At 39.6% G+C, this 17,718-nt stretch overlaps 1 long non-coding RNA gene across 1 annotated transcript; it reads left to right on the top strand.

Moving 5' to 3' along the window:
- The first annotated feature begins 755 nt into the window (after positions 1–755).
- LOC140323480 (uncharacterized) lies at positions 756–7,076 on the top strand. Its single transcript, XR_011919380.1, has 3 exons — positions 756–2,038; positions 2,148–2,240; positions 6,949–7,076. It is a non-coding gene; the product is annotated as an uncharacterized lncRNA (long non-coding RNA).
- The last annotated feature ends 10,642 nt before the right edge of the window (positions 7,077–17,718 follow it).

Consider the following 17,718-nt stretch of genomic DNA (forward strand, 5'->3'; position numbering starts at 1 on the left):
GCATAACCATTCATCCTACCTGCCTGCTAGAATTAAATGATCCTTTTTACATTTGTTCACTCTATAAATATTCTATGTGAACTTGCATTTGAACAGGATGTCCCCTCTGTTTAAATTACCAAGTAAAGGATACTTTAATACTATTTAATGAACATTGTATTGTTTTGCATGAAATCTTACCTCCAGTTTAGTAGCAGTGCCATCTACAGGATCTATAAAGGAAAGACCACAAGTAATAAACCTTAATAACTAGACCAGGGCAGGAAAGCTGAAACTGTTCAGTATCAGTAATACCATCTACCAGCAAATGCTTTTGTGTTGAAATATATTGTTAGAAAAAAAAGTGAAGTAATGAAAGTGTACAGACACAAGGCCATACAGCTATTACACACCTTGCAGTCTAATTACCAGCAAGCCTGCCCCCTCATCCCATCCACAAACTGATATGATTTAAACCAAGCAACTGTAAAGAATTGTTATTTGCAGGAATTGCTGCATCCCAAATCCAAAAAGAGGGAGCACAAAATGGGATGTGAAATCCATCATTATTTAGGGTTTTTTAATGAAATGGCAGATTTATTAGGATAAATGTTTAAAAAAAACATTTGAAAAAATATATCTACTTGATGTAAATATTTATATTACCTAAATCTCATACCATAATATTGTTAAAGCAGGCCATTGTTAAAGCAGGCCTATAACCACATTTTTCACTTTATATAAGATGGTAAATAGGGGGCGTGGTTACGCGATGGTGGCGTGAGCTGGATTTTCTGAGAGCTCCGTGCACACCTCGGCCGTGACAGCCGATTACACCGGGTTACCGCTACCTCTTGCAGCCACACACCGATGACTAAGCAGAGGAAACAGAAGGGCGCCGCCAAGACTCCGGGCGTGAAAGCCTCTTGCAGTTTTTCCCCGCAGATTCACCAGCTGCAGCAGTAGGGAGTGGATCCAAGATGGCGCCGAAACGCTGTGCAGATACCATCCATGAGGAATCAGGGACTGCTGGAGGTCCCTTTACCTTTGTGTAAGGTAAAAGAGCCCAATACCTACACAAAGCCCTGCTATCTCCTCTCCTGCTTTCTCCTCTGTGTCTTTCTTCTCACCAGGATGGTCCCTAGACCGCCTACAAAACTGGTAAACTGCAATCTTACCACACTAGCTGCCTCAGGACCTACAAGCCCTATTACAGCTGCTTCCTACTAGGGCTGACATGGAGTCTCTAGCAACTCGTATAGAGAGCTCCCTGTGCAGAGAGGTAGAAACACTTCATCAGCATGTCCTGGCAGTAGATGCCAAAGTTTCCACACTGGAGTCCTCTGCCTCCCAGGTTTCCTCTAGGAATGCAGCATTGGAGCAATCCCACCAACAAGTTAGGACGGTTGTATCTACCTTATCCTTGCGCTTAGATGACCAGGAGAATAGGGGATGTCGAAACAATCTACGGTTGTGGGGGATACCTGAAGCCACGGCAGGTCCTGATCTGTAAAAAGTACTGTTACTACCATTTTTATTAAGCTGGATAGAGTCCATAGGGTGGGTGCGAGGAGAGGCATTCAGAATGATCGCCCCAGAGATGTCCTATGTAGGGTCCACTTTTTCAAGCTGAAAGACCAGATTATCCAGAAAGCATGGCAGAAAGGGCCTATAGACTTTGATGGGGCTGGAGTCCAAATTTTTCCAGTTCTTTCTTCCCGCAAACTCCAGGTGAGGCAACTGTTGAAGCCACTGTTGGATCTGGTTGTTGCACAGGGCGTCCGTTATAGATGGGGACACCCATTCCATGTAATTGTTACCAAGAATAATGCTGCCTTCTCACTTCATGACCCATCGCAATTACCATCACTTTTTCCTTTTTTGGGAACAGATCCTATCATTGTACCTTATTGGCTGGGAGCTGTTGATGACCATCCAGGAGCGCCCCCCAGAGTACGCACACCTCTCTTCCCAGCAGGCGCAGGGTACGCTCTTCTTCCTCACCCCACTCTGTATGCCGGGACACCCCAGCCTCCCATGAACTGTGACTGAATTTACAGTGAGTTTGTGATGAATATGGTTATGCCTGTTATGATCTTACCAGATGAGGTTAGTCCCAGTTTTTTTAAAAGAACTCAGATTTGGCTTATGGTTTTTCCCGTTTACAGTTTTATGGACGTGGCCTTTACCTGCAATGTGTTCAGGATCTTCACTACAGTTTGTCATTGGAGACCATCGGAATGCACTTACCTTAGTGCTCAGTGAGTAGACTGTGGTCACACTCCTCTCCTAATGCAGATCTACTGGCGCAAATTGTTTAGATAATGTAATTTACTTTGTTTATTGTTACCTGCGAGCCCCATAACACTATTCCTACTGATGTGGATTTTGAGTTATGTATCTCTCAGGGTTTTTTGTTATATCCTGATCATTGAGATATCCATTCGATAGAAGTGAGCTATCATCTGAACTAGGTAGGTACTAGGTAGTCCCTAGGCAGAAATGGGTTGTATTGCACAAACTGTTGGTGCTTCCCGATGCCAAGTATGATATAGTATCGCACTTATGTTTAGCTGCAGGTGCGGCTCTGTTCACCATTGCCGCCACATAGGTCGCTCCACTTCTACAAGAGTTTGGAGTGGTGGTGTTTTGGTAAAACTCGTTAGTCCACGAGCTTTGAGCTCCGTACTTACTGTTTTATCTTTACAGGTTAATTCCCCGACCCCCCCCCCCCTCTTTCCGCAACAGTACTAGTGCCATTTCATTGCAAGATGTCACACTCTAATCCTTGAATGCTAAGGGTTTGAACTCCCCAAGCGATCAATATTGCTGCATGTTCTTAAGAAATCCAGGTGTAACATCACCTTTTTTTAAGAGACGCATTTCCGTCATGATAAAGTCCCCACTGTACATAACAAACAATTTCAATTTTGCTATCACAGTACCCCACCTGACTCAAAATCTAGAGGAGTCAGCATTCTTGATGATGGCTCCCTACCCTGGTCCTTCTCTTTGTTAAGAACTGACACATAGCTCAAGGCAGGTGAGTGAGCAGTTGTAAACTTTTGTAAATGTCTACCTACCTGATTCTAATCAACTCTCCCTACTAGAACATGTTCTTATGATGTTATCTGAACTCGATACAGGTACCACTATATTTGGTCGGGATTTCAATTTAATGCTCACTCATCCTTAGATGATTCCAGAGGGCGCTCACACCATTGGAAGCTAAAATCCCTTATACATGACAATCAATTAGTTGACATCTGGCGCATACAACACCCTGGGGCTAGAGACTACACCTTCTATTCACCAGTTAACGATATATATTCCAGACTTGATTTCTTTTTGGTTTTTCTTTTTGATCATGCTCCGGTTACTATAGTGGTCGCAACTGGGTTCAATATTTCGAGACCTGACTCCTAGAGACTTAACAAATCACTGCTTGAGGCCCCCGATTTCCCTGAGAAGATCGAGCGGGAGCTTAGCTTTTTCTTGTCATGTAACGAGGGGTCCACAGACAATGGGTTTCATGTCTGGGAAGCACACAAATGTTTAATCAGGGGATTGTTTATCCAGCAGGAAAGCAAGCTAAAGAAACTGAGGTCAGAACGGCTTGAAACATTACTCCAAGAACTGCATTAATTAGAGATGGTGCATACGTGGCTTCACACTATGAATCTGGAGGCCCAATTACATTCCAAACATACCCAAATTAATTCCCTCTACAGGGAGAAGGCCAAAGCTCAACTGCTCAGGTGCAAGCATTTTTACTATGAACACGCCAATCACTGCGGTAAGGCCCTAGCGCGAGCACTTAAGTTTAAAATAGCGGCTATGATTATTCTGAGTGTAAAGAGATCCTCTGGTACAGTAGTCCACACTACAAGCAAAATCGCACAGGTTTTATTTGAATTTTATAGTCAATTATATAACCTAAAATCGAACCAAAATGACATAGCTTCAGATAAGATGGATTACCTCAAAGCCTGTGACTTCCCAACACTCCCATCCAAAACTATTTAACTACTAGACAAACCGATAACATTACTTGAATTACAGTCAGCAGTTAGACGTGCAGCTTCAGGGAAGGTGCCCGGTCCTGATGGCCTTACAATAGCATACTATAAGAAATGTATTCCTTTCCTTGTTCCCCAATATGTTTCAGCTCTAAACACATTGTCTCAAGTGCATGGACTTCCTCAGGACACGTTGTCAGCACTACAGAAGCCTGACAAGGACCCCCAACTTTGTGCTAGCTATTGGCCAATATCTCTGCTTAACTGTGACTTAAAATTGTTTGCTAGAATACTGGCCCAGAGACTGGCCCCTGTTCTGGGTGGCCTTATTCACCCAGATCAGAGTGGTTTTCTCCCCATGCGGGAGGCCAGAGACAATACTATACGTACTTTAAACATCATTGACCATGTGCATAAGTCCCCACTCAAGCTTCTCTCCACGGATGCGGAGAAGGCATTTGACAGGGTGGATTGAACCTTTCCCTGTACTACCTTAGCACACCTAGGCCTACCAACAAGGGTATTCCAATGGATCGGGGCCCTGTACTCATCACCTAGCGCTAGAGTGAGGATAAACAGTAAACTTTCATGGCCATTTACTATCACGAATCTGACCAGGCAGGGATGCCCCCATCTCCCTTGCTTTTTGTCCTATCCCTTGAACCCTTTTTACAGTTTGTACAATCTAACACTGACATCAAAGGTGTACGGATCGGTCAAACTGAGCATAAGGTAGCGGCATATGCTGTCGATTTGTATTTCTATGTCACATCACCAGTACCCTCCTTACCAAATCTTTTATTGGAACTGCGTAGAATTTCTGATCTCTCTAATTACAAAATTAATGTGCAAAAGTCACTCTTTCACAATTCACTAAAGAGGCATTAATACCCTCCTTTCCTTTTAAATGGGCTACCACCTCCATATCATACTTGGGCACCCAATTTCTGTGAATTTGTTGCGTGTTGTTGACCTCAATTTTGTACCAATTCAGGAAAGACCTTTAAAAATAGAAACAGTTGTCCTTCACCTGGTTTGGGAGGTGTAATGCATTAAAAATGAATGTAATGCCTAGATTGTTGTATGTACTACAGGCCCTCCCAATTCATGTCCTGAATAATATCCTGCACAAGTTCCGATCAGAATTCATAAAATTCATCTGGCACCCGGGATCCCCAAGGATCAGAATAAAAGTTCTGAGGCTCCCAAAGGCTAAGGGGGGACTGGCGTTCCTGGACCCCATCTTGTACCATCAAGCAGAACATCTGTCCAGATTATTGGACCGGTGCCAATGGGGGTTCCAAAATGTGGGTTAGATTAGAAGATGCTTGGTCAGCTGCCCCGATTGACTCCTTAGTTTGGGTCCCAGCTGCGGTCAAAGCCCGCATGATTCGACACCCATTGATTGGTGAGTCCCTAAAAGTAGTCTCCATATTCTTTGCCTCCCAGAAAATAGCCACTTATCCATCCCCTCCCTCTCCGATCTTGGGGAACCTGGAGTTTCCTCCTGGACTCTCCAACCCAATATACCGGCTGTGGCATTAAAAAGGTGTCTATAGGGCTATGTATTTCTATGCTACAACTAGAAAGGAAGCTACCTTCCCTGACCCCTTTGTGTGCCATACAGCTTTCATATGTATTTCAGTCCCTACCACGGCCATGTACTTTTAACCGATCTTAGCTGCCCATAGAAACCCTTTGTGCCACTTAACGTTTTTTGAAGGGCACGCCATCCTATGCATACCAAGAGTTACTGGCAGTCCATGCCCCTCATTCGCTGGCTTTTGTGACCTAATGGAAAGAGGAGCTGAACATGCATTTTACAGATGAGCAGAGAGAGATGATGCTTCATTTTTGTCACAAGGCCTCTCTATCGGTAACAGATACCAGGAGACCAATTACAAATTGGCCACCCGCTGGTATAGGACGCCCGTTAAACTTGCCAGGCTCTTCCCGCAGAGAGATAGTACTTGCTGGAGATGCGGTTCTGCACAGGGCATGCTTCTACACAGTTTTTTGGGACTGCCCCTAAAACCCTATCGGGAATCAGTGGTGGATGTTATCCTCAAACTCATGGAGGTGGACGTTAGGGACAAACCTGCGTTATCATTACTTTATGTTTCAGATCTCTCGCGCAAAGTGTATAAACGCTCCCTGCTAAGACATCTCCTGAATGCGGCTAAGGCATACTTTCCCGCTTGCTGGAAGAGTGACTCCCCTCCAACTGTGGTACATTGGTTGTGAAGGGTAGCTGATATTTACCACATAGAGGACATGAACTCCACTGATTCCAAGAGAGCTGATAAGTTTTCTCAGACGTGGTATCACTGGATCCACTTCTACACCTCTGTTCAGTGTACTAGGATGCTTTCAATCTGATCAGCAATCTTCACCCCCAATCTAGATTCAACACTTTTGTTTTGGTAATGTACTGACTGTATGTATTTCAGTGTGACTGTTCAGAACCCCCCCCCCCCCCCCCCCCCCCCCCTAACATATCCTTACCTATCCTTTACTTTACATTACTTACATTATTATTTACATTATGTTATGTACATTTTTCTGCTGTTGGTTATGTAAAATTATGTAAAATTATGTTACATACTGTACTGCTATTATTGTATAAACCTTGGTATTTCTCAATAAAAATTATTTAAAAAAAAAACAAAAGAAAGCACAAATCTGTTTGTTTTTTCTTAATCGAAATATACTAAAGAAAAGAAGGGGAAGCCTTTCTCCTTCTGTCTTTACTGCTGCGATTGAAAAGACAGATTGGGAAGCCTAGGGCCTCCTGGAATACCTATGTCACGTAACCCAGGAGGCTTCAGGCTGTTTCTTCTGTGCATGCCCAATCTCGGAATGCGCAGAAGCTGCTTTTTCCTCCAATGAAAAAAAATGTGCCAACTTCTCACATGCGCTGTGAGATCAATGCTTTTTTTTACATTTACAGGAGGATCTCATTCCTGTGATAGATGAAGGAAGAAGATGGCGGGCGGTGCCCGGTGGCTCCTCTGCCCTGGGACAAAGATAAAATCCAGTATGACACGGGACCGAATGGAAGACAGTTGTGGAAGGATCAAGGGCTCTGTGGAAGTATTTCTAAGTTTATTTTCTTTTTGTTTATTAAAAGTTCCACTTTAAGCAGCGGCAGTGTGATTTTACTGATCTTTTAGAGGCTAAACTACAAATTTCTTAGATAATGCACTAGAAAAAAACATAAAATAGCGAACCCTTTTAAATGTTATTTTAAAATTAAAAACAGACACCTATTAGTAGAAAGCTGTGGGTACATGACTTATTTTGCTATTTACATATAAAGATCACTTGCACCAGATTTGTGTGGTAAAGAAGTGTTAAAGGCCTAAAAATAGGAGTTGTAAAATAGACCAAACTAAATGCAACTTGATGGACTTTTCCTTAAACTTGAACTTTTTCCAACTATTAGCTTAAGTCCATTTCTTGTCTAGGATGCTTGCCAACTGATAAGATACACAACCTCACATGTGCAGTGGGTAGGGTCATAACTCCTCAATCTGGGGCCCCATGAAAGAATTTTGATGGGCCCCACTTTGCTACTCATCCTGCCGTATTTAGGATGATGAGTAGGCTGACATTGATAAAATGTATCTAGAAGGTCTTCTAATGAAAGAAACTGCAAGAAGGAGATACTGTCTATAAAAAAATATAAAACTATAAAACTGTCTATAAAACTATAAAAGAGGTCAATAATCGAGCCATGGCTATAAATCTGCTAAAAACACATGCACAAATTTACAAAGCACAGAGATGTTAGAGTACGGGGAAAATAGGGAAAAAACATGTTCTTTTCCCAGCAGAATGTTGTACACAATGCTGTATGCACTGTATCAGTTCAGTTGAATATACTTTTCTCAAGCTCTGCAGCTAGTCCATGGTAAGAAGCAAAAAGATAGCAAGGTAAATCTGTGGGCTATGATCAGGTATTTTGGCCATATAGTGTATTATAGATCAAAGAGGACAATGAGAGCTTACAATAAACTAGCCATACACATGGCAGTTAAATATATATCATGATGGTTTCAACTGACTACTGTACTGTAGATGGTATCAAATTTGCTCTGATCAAAACTGGCCTAAAAAACCTGATTGCTTTCTATTGGCATAGCTTCCTATTCAATTTTCATTAAAGTGTATTGAAGCTGTTAATATTCTCTCAGGTATAACTTAACGATTGACTGAATTTTGCAGGTTGATCTAATTCATAGGAGGAAGATTGCCAGGTTTCTGACAATTAGGTACATTTGAATGTGCAAATGCTGGCAAAAGAAATTTGCAAGCCATGGTTATGAAATAAAAAAATGCAATGAAATTACAAAATGCTGCAGATATGGCTAGTTTTGGACATGATCAAGTTAGTTAAGTTAAAATTGCCACATGCATGGCTAACAACAAAAGTTTTTTCTTCAATATTTCATGGCTTCCGTCTTTTTGTTCAGTAGGATGTGGATGTTGTAAAGCTCACTGTACTTTGCCCTCCAGCCTTTCAATATAAAGTGATCACTCTAAAGCACAGTTTGTTATACTTCAGAAGTTGTCTACAACTGTCATGTTAAACAAACCTTTGACACTTCAATATAATTGATGACACTTATCAAAATGTGTACACTCTCCTTGTAACACTGTAGGCCTGATAAATGTTCAGCAGATTTCTCATTAGTGACTTCTTAGGGAGAACCCTGGCACTCTGCCAGAGCAAACATCATTTTTTTATAAATGACTTGTCTAGCAGTGGCTAAAGCTATACAGGCACCGTGGAGGTAATGATGGCATTTAAGACACGATTATTTTGTTAATAAATGGAAAAGAAAATAAACAGATGTTCAGACTAGTATTTTTTTTTCAAGCAGTACCACTGCAGTTCACCACCGTCAACCAGTCCTTATTTGCCCCAAAGCCCTGATTATTCTTAAAGCAAATAGGAGCTGTCAATTTTTTTGCCTGTGGTGTGGTTGTGGTGGTTTTTTTGAAATGCTATGAACGCTAACCCCTCCATAATGTGCCAGAAAACTCCTCCACAAATAAATGCCCCCAAAAAATAATGCTTATGACTGCTCCCAGGAGCCAACTAAAAATAGGCAGCTGGGTATGGTTATCCACACAGTTCATATGGCATAGGTTTCCATTTGTATGGTTTTCCGGTGCCTAACACGTAGCTTACTACTGAAATGGTTTATTGTTTAATGCATTTTTGTTCCCTGTCCTAACAATACATGTCAATGCCAGAGCAGTTTATTGCTTGGACTAGGATCTGTGACATAGAGGCTGCAGGGAGTGTTCAGTTTGTCAAAACTCACAGTGGTTCCCCAGAATGTTTGATGTTCACAAATGTATTTATTTAAACATTTTTTCAATTAAAATACAACCTAGTTTGCCGAACAAAAAAACCCAGTACTCTTCTTTCTGTTGATTTATTATAGAGTTGGCTACAAAGTATCTTTTAGAGACAGGGAATTGTTTCCATTTTATTGATGATTCTAAATAGCACCCAAACACAGTTTCTCAACGCACCTGTATTACATGCAAAGGGTATAACACTTTTAAGCATTGCTATGTTCTATACTGTTGTAAATGCAGCATGCATATAGCCTGTCCCTTCTGCAGTAAAGATCCTGTTTGCTCACATTTTGTTTACATTTTGATTAGGTCTTCTTTAATAAAGAATTAAAATAATTTATCTAAATATACAATAATTTAGTATATCAATATGTAATGATGCAAAATGAGTAATTGAGGGATTTTTATCTTGCTGCTGGCATATGTTGCTATGAGGTTAGTTCTTCCCTGTTGAAAAAGTTTGCATCTATTACTGTATTGTTGTAATGTCAAGCAGCAGATATTAGAAGGAGGTTCCTTTGGGGCAAGGTCTTGGTAAAGGAGAGTTTGATGTGCATAGTTGGACTCATCAGAACACTACAGCAGTAGGATGGTGATGCTTTATTTTGATCTCTTTAGAACAGTGGTCGCCAGTGGTCTCCATGAAAATTTTGGTGGTCTGCAGCCACAGCCGCATTCATTGAGAAGATACCCGGGCACTAGAGGATCGCAGTGGAACTGCAGAAAGCTTTCCGCAGCCAATCAGAGAGCACTAGAGGTTTTTAATGGGGAAACTTGTAACCCATTTACCCTCTAGTGCCGGGAATGGCAAACTGAGCTGATCAATAAATGCAGCGAGTGCTGCATTCATTGATCAGCGCAGCCTAGAATTTTTTTTTTATTTTTAATTTTGAGTTCGATCAGCCGAATTTGCCGTAAGATCATGTTTTAAAAACTTGCTTGCTAATCCCTAGATGGTTGATCCTCTGTTGCGGGGATAGGACCTTAAACAGGATAAAACTTTAGGTACCTGAGGTTGGGGGGGGGGGGGGGGTTCTCACCATGGATAAATAGATGAAATGAGGGGAGACAGGGCAGGTTGGTCCCGAGGCCCCAGAGTCTGTATAGTCCAGGGTATGAGGATTGAGTGGTAGAAGACTTAGCTTTTGTTAAGGAAAGCCAAAGGAGACCCAGAAGACAAATACTATAAGATAGGTGCTAAACTGAATTTCAATGGCACCCACCCTGGAGCAGATATGACACTTTCTCTGCCTTTTATGGATCAAGGTGTCAGAGAGGATGCTGGAAGTCATCTGTCAGAGCTACTGTGATTGACTGCTATGGGATGTGAACTGCCACTGTTTGATGTTCTGCTACCCCAACTCTCTGGCCCTGATTTATGAAAGCTCTCCAAGGCTGGAGAGAATACACTTTCATCAGTGAAGCTGGGTGATCCAGCAAACCTGGAATGGAATGGTTCAGGGTTCAAATTGTTTGCTAGCAAATAGCAATGAGTTTTAAAAATCCTTTCCATGTTTTCTGGATCACCCAGCTTCACTTCTGAAAGTGTATTCCCTCCAGCCTTGGAGAGATTTCATAAATCAGGCCCTGTGTCTCTTTTGTGTCAAAATCCCTTAAGCTAAAATGTATGATTCTATGATATGTATGAGAAGGTTAAACGTAGTTGTTTCTGCAGGGGTGAACGCTACATTTGTATGAACTGGTTTTGTTATCTACTATTGTCTGTATTGTACTCTGTACAATGCTAACAAAAATTATAGAGCTTTATACATTATAAATAATAATAGAATTTAATATTCTCCTTTAGATCTACAAAAATCTGTGATATAAATTCCTACATAAAAAAATTGATCACTTTGAATCCAGTCTCTCAGGTCATACAGTAGTCGTAAAAAAAAACACCTTAATGTATTGTATACCTAAACCCAAAATATAAAAACTCATAATTTTTAAAACACAATATTATAACCTCAGTCTTTTAATATTTCTAAAATCTACAGATTTCATCAAAATAATTCCCAGCGATTCCCCCACTGCAGTGACAACATTCAGTTCCTGTCTTTCAGTTGCTCCTCTGCAGTTGTCATCCTGTCACATGCATTTTCAGTGAGGATTACAAGTGATCAATACACATTTCCCAGACATGTTTTACTATTGTCTCCATCAGAATATCCACCTTTATCAGTGACATGCTGGTGCTCCTGAAACACATATATATATAGAAAAAAAGTAGTTGTAAAGGAGGAGAAATAGCATTAATGGGATACAAAAAAAGGATGAAAAAAAAAATTCAAGAAAAAAAAATGTGTGCCATGCTGCGTGTTGACATGCATTGCTCTGTCAAGCCTGTCCATTATTTAAATAAAAAAACATGTGTGTTTCCAACCAAAACATATGGCTTAACAGGAGGGTCAGAGCTTGTCATTAAACAGATCTTCATTTTGAAATTGATGCTAAGATCTCCCCCCTTTGCTACACAAATGACCACTGCAATGTTGTATCTGGCCACCAGAGGGCGGTGTGTACTTAAACATAATTATGCTTTCTGGCATAAAAATATTGACCAATTTTAAAATTACATTGTATTTGCTACAATTTCAAAATATATTTACCAGCCATTAAAGGAAAATGTTGCCAGTATGACCCAGGAATTATAAATTTGTCCAACACTATCCAGTACTAGTTTCTAGGTTCTGCTTAGAATGAGTTGTTCTTTCACAATATCATTGATTTGCGCAAACTTGAAGACTTCTCAGTAAACTGAGCATCTATTCACAAATAAATCTAAATAAAAGGCGATTAGCCAAAATTAAGGGCAGGTTTAGACCTGCTGTGGGAGCAAGTAATTCCACGTGGATCCACCGCAGTGCTGGATTTCAAACCGCAGCCTCACCGCCAGTTTGAAAGGCGAATATGCTGTGGATTACTCAGTTTCCCCTTTAGATATAAATGAATCCTGCCCTAAAAGAAAATGCTGTTGGTGGTTTCTGTTTTAAAATTGCTGATAACCTTGATTTAATACTTTGAGATTCAAATCCCCCCAAAAAAATGACTTTACGTTCATGATCTATTTACATGTCCCGGGTTTGGGGCTCACAATACAGAAGGCAGAGGATCAAGATAACTACCAGGCAATTTGGATTCTCAGAAGACACTGCTCAAAATAAAGTTTTTAGTGGGTCAGCAATGCTAGCGCCCACATTTTTGCTCTTACTAAGATTACTTTAATAGATGGTGTAACTATGAAAAGCCTCAAAGGGGTTTACTCATTAGGTCATTTTCACTACAACAGATGGTTTCTGTTCCTAGCAGTGGCTACAACACCACACCACAGGTAGATGAATACTAAAAAGTTATCTACACTCCATTATTCAAGAATAGTGTCTCGCTGCAATAAGTGAATGTAAGTCCAGCTCCATATGGTTGGATGACATATTATAATTAACTGTTATGCTTTGGAAAATTTTAATCACTTGAATTATTCCTGGTTGCTAGGCGTTAACTAAACATTGACCTGAAATGGTTAATTAATTACTTGCGTTATATATCATATTCCTATAGCTAAAGTTATGAAGTCATGATGTCTGTATAATGGTAAAGCCTCTGAGATGAAACATGTTGTATCAGACAGTTCTGCATTATTGGAATGTCCAGTTACCTCCTTGCATGGACTATGCTGTCAACATGACATAGTGTATCTCATAGCATCAATTTATCATTTCATAGACTGCGTATTTGCTGTTGTCCATTTTATAAACTCCAGATAGATAAAACACCATTTATTGGAGGAATGTTTGCCATTTAATAATGCCGCAGTGCTTATTGTCTGACCATTAATATTATTGTTCTGGATACAGTGCTTACATATTATACAGCCTTTTACAATAGTCGTCCTACTAACTGTCCCACAAAGGAGCTCACAATCTAATATCTCTATCATATCCATATGTCATGAACATAGCCTGGGGGTAGTTTTGAAACTAATATAAATAACTAAATTGCAGGTTTTTGGGGATGAAATGGGAGCGGTTGGAGAAAACCAATGGAGACAAGGGGGGAACTTACAGACTCCACGTAGATAGTATCCTGGCAACATTTAAACCTGGGACTCTGGTGCTGCAAAGTGCTAGCCACTACACCAACCATGCTTCCCATAGCATGAACATCTCTTTTCCAGTTCCAGAACCTCCTGGCACTATAAAAGAAATACATGCTGTGTACAGACTGCACTCCTTGTAAAGTTGGAGAAAAGGTAAGCCGACTGGGATTGGGTAAAGAGGGGAAGCCGATTGGGATCCATTCATGTTACTTGTTGGCTATACAGTATATTGCTATCATAACCTATTTGTTGGACACTTAATTGGAGACAGTATTACCCCTCCCTCTGCCTGTGATGATGACTTATAACATAGCATTTCTCTGACTCATAATAACTATTTGTAAAGCAAATCCTCTTTTGGTGTCATGTGATTATACTATCAACAATTTGCACTTAATGATCTTTCCTCCAAGTCTCCATCATTGTAATAGGAAGTAGGACAGCCAAATTGTGTTGCCTCTTTTAGAAGATTTTAAGTTACCCTAATTTTTTTTTATATGTGAAGATAATGATGAATGTACCAGCAGCTCATCCAATATACTGGACCTATTTTATTAAAGCTCTCCAAGGCTGGAGAGGATACACTTTTATCAGTGAAGCTGGGTGATACAGCAAATCTGGTATGGATCTGGTCCAGAATTGAAAACATTTACTAACAAATAGCAAATGAATTTTAGGAAACCCATTCCAGGTTTGCTTGATCACCCAGACGCTTTAATAAATCAGGCCCTCTATGTCTTTTTTTTCTGCTTCCTTGACTTCCCCTCTGCCAATAAATTATGCCTATACCATGTTCCGATGACAGAAGTTCTTTCAAAAATGCGTGCAAGAGCTTTAATTGTTCCAAGTGCAAGCACTCATAGATACTGCTTACTCAAAAGATATTCATTCATTTCCTTTTTCATGTTCCTGTGTAGAGGAAGCTGACAAATTATTTCTTTTTCTACTACAGAGAAAACCTGTATCCTTTCCGATGTTTATAGCAAGTTTGAGCAGGAACAGGTCAACAATTCCATTTCAAACCTGAACATACTTGGCTCCATGAATGTAGATATTAAATGGGTCCAAATTCTCATGACCCTGCATATTTATTTTGAACAGCCTTTGAAAGGATAGAGGATATTATCATTCAATAGGGGGCTATTTTTATTTGTCATGGACATTTGTTAATACAACCCAGTAATGACTATTTAAACACTTTTCAAGCTCAATAAAATCAATAATTTTTAGAATTTTGTCTAGTGCTACTGATAGATGTAACCTCCCATTGTTCAACCTGTAGCCCAGTAGCTGCTTGCTGCCCTTTGGCAATTTATGTGTAGCCCTCTGCAGGCTAGAGGTAAAGAATTGGGGTTCATAGTGGAAATTTCAGCTTAAACTATTTAAATTTTAATAACAAGCAATACAGATGTCTTTAGCTGCTGACTTGTTTTTTTTTTATTGTTGAGTTAAATGCAAATCCCCTTAACATAGTATTGTCACCAAAATGGCTAAGGATAACAGGCCTACTTGTGTAATATGTTTCTAAAGAAAAACATGTTAAAATGTATATGAATATTACATAACTGTTCAAGTATCGCTGAGAATAGTCTTTTTATGCCAGTCTATGACTTTTTATGTTTATTACAAAGCCCTAAACATAGTGTTATCACCAAAGATGTAAGTAAGGCATATAGTAAAATGTTCTTAGGACTTTATTTATAAAACAGAATCAGGCATTCTCTTAAACATTACCACTGGGAATCTTCCAGGTCCATGTGTTTCCATGGCAGTAACTGATTCCCACCAGAAAATGTTTGGGGGAATGTCAGACTCCCTGTTTTATTATTAGAGTATATAGAGAATAGGTGTGAAAACACATCATTATCACGTAAAGATTAATTATAGCAGGTGGGGTGAATTTTTTGCTTTAGCATCCTAATGTGCCTATACACAATAGGATTTTGTCCCAAGCCAATTAGAAAAACTCCTTTAAATGTGGCATGTTTATTCACACATACCACTTCCAAACCTAATGTATTGTACTGGACCGGGGAGGGGGCAATTGTAGTTGCAAAGAAAACAGTTCAAATAAACAAAACATTCATACCATGGCAGTAGGATGTCTTTGTTTTTTGTTCATTTATTAGAATTCCCGCCTAAAATTAAAATCAGACCCCGGAACCTGCCTGGCTTCCATTAGGTGTCTACATGAAACGTAAAGATAAAATATAATCACTATATAGTAACCCTGTAAGGATTAAAGGCTGTTTATTAGGCAAAGAAGAGACAATCACATGTGGGGGATTAAGACAATAGGATTTTTAGGATTGGACATTTAATGTGTTTATGTCTTTCTTTCCTTGTGTTTTCAATCTAGTGATGTAACAGGTCCCCTTCACTCCTCTGATGGTAAATGGATCCTAAATGCTGTAAAGATTATTGCAATGTAACAATGTTGCTTTTCCCTCTGCAACGCCAGGAGTTGGTTTAAATGGCTTTAGACTTCAAACCAGAAGAGGAGTAGATGAGACTGCTGGGTACATTGATAGACATTAAGTGCAGCAACCATTTTTTTGCCTAGGAAATTGCTAGTCATTTTAACTTTACACCCTTTTGCTACTCCCAACTTTAACATATTTACCACTGCAATATGTTTTGTTAAACTTACCATATTTTTACCAGAACATTATTGTTAAGACACGTCACTTTAAACTATTTAAGATGACACCATGTAAATCAAATCTTGATAGGTTCCATTTGGATTGCTCATTTTTAGATAAGTACCTCATGTTTGTGTAGATCTCAGTAAACCTTGGTTTAACCTATGGGAATTAAAGTATTCATCCTTATCATTTCAACATCAATCAGAGCATATTTTCAGGTTCCTTATTTTTAATTAGAGAGAAACTTTAGAAAGATGTTTAAGCTTTGCATGGTGACCAGGCATGCCCTTACAATTCAAATTCTGTCTATATATCAACTGACCAGTCTCAGGTTATCTTTATAGTCCCCCCTGGGACATGCAGAACTCCTTGTTTATCTCTTCTGCTGCTCTCATTCTTTCATCACTGCTGGAATCCATTGCAGACTCCATTTTGTATCCTGTTAACTATAATTGATAACACATAAATCCATGTGCCTCTTTCCCAGCTTGCATATAGTTTATTGGGTTCTTGCTAGCCATAGCCATAGTGTTGCATAGTTTCCACATAACCAGAAACCTGTTATGTAAATGCTAGCATTCTAAAATTATAACTTTCTTGTTTTAATACATTGGGTCTGATTTATTAAAATTCTCCAATAATGGATAAAATAGACTTTCAGGGGGGGGGGGGGGGGGGGGTTCTGGGTGATCCAGTAAACCTTGAATGGATCAGGTGCAGTGTTGAAAATATTTGCCAAGAAATAACAAACAAATGACTTATAGGAAATCCATTCCAGGTTTGCTGGAACACCCAGGTTCTACCACGATAGTATATCTTCTATTTCTATCTCCTCTTTTTTGACTTTCATACATTTTTCAGGTCAGTTGCTAAGAAAGTTTTGACACCAGTGTCTCAGTATATTATTCAGGGAACCAATATTTCTAAACAAATCTCAATAAAACAAGATATCATGAATGATTTACTTTAATTGACACATAATTAAATATGGATCTGGTTAGGTAGTCATCCTTTTGTCTTGATTTATGCTCTATTCGATGAATGCCTCAAAGCAGCTAATAAACTCCATGGGCTTTTAAGGGGTTAATAAAAAATCTCCAATGGAATTCAATTAACTCCATTCCATATACAGTAAGTGTTTAAACTGTAAAATGCCCACCTGTGTAAAATGCGGGTAGAATAAGTCCATCATATTCAGAATAAAAAGTAAACAGCCCCCAGAGATGACACTTTATTACATTTGTCAGAATAGACATATCCTCTGTTGCAGAATGACCTTTGCACATCATTCATTTCCTTTCTCCTCATACATCCTTCCCTTTGTCCATATTTTTCCTGCAGTTTGCTCTTCTGTTCTTTATTGTATGTGAATAGGCGCATGTGTGTGTGTGTGTGTGTACACTTTCTAAATATGTTGATTGCAACACTTTGAGGTATTGGTACAATGAATTCTGTAAACAATATATGTACTGTGCTTTGACATGATATCTTCCCACCTATTTGTCTTTTATTAGTTGGAGTCTGTAAGGTCTGGAGTCCACAACGTATATAAAAAGGATAGCTCAACAGTATACTTCTAGAGGGAATAGCTGTCTTCAGTTCA

Source organism: Pyxicephalus adspersus, chromosome 2, assembly GCF_032062135.1.
Source record: "Pyxicephalus adspersus chromosome 2, UCB_Pads_2.0, whole genome shotgun sequence".
Taxonomy (NCBI): Eukaryota; Metazoa; Chordata; class Amphibia; order Anura; family Pyxicephalidae; genus Pyxicephalus; species Pyxicephalus adspersus.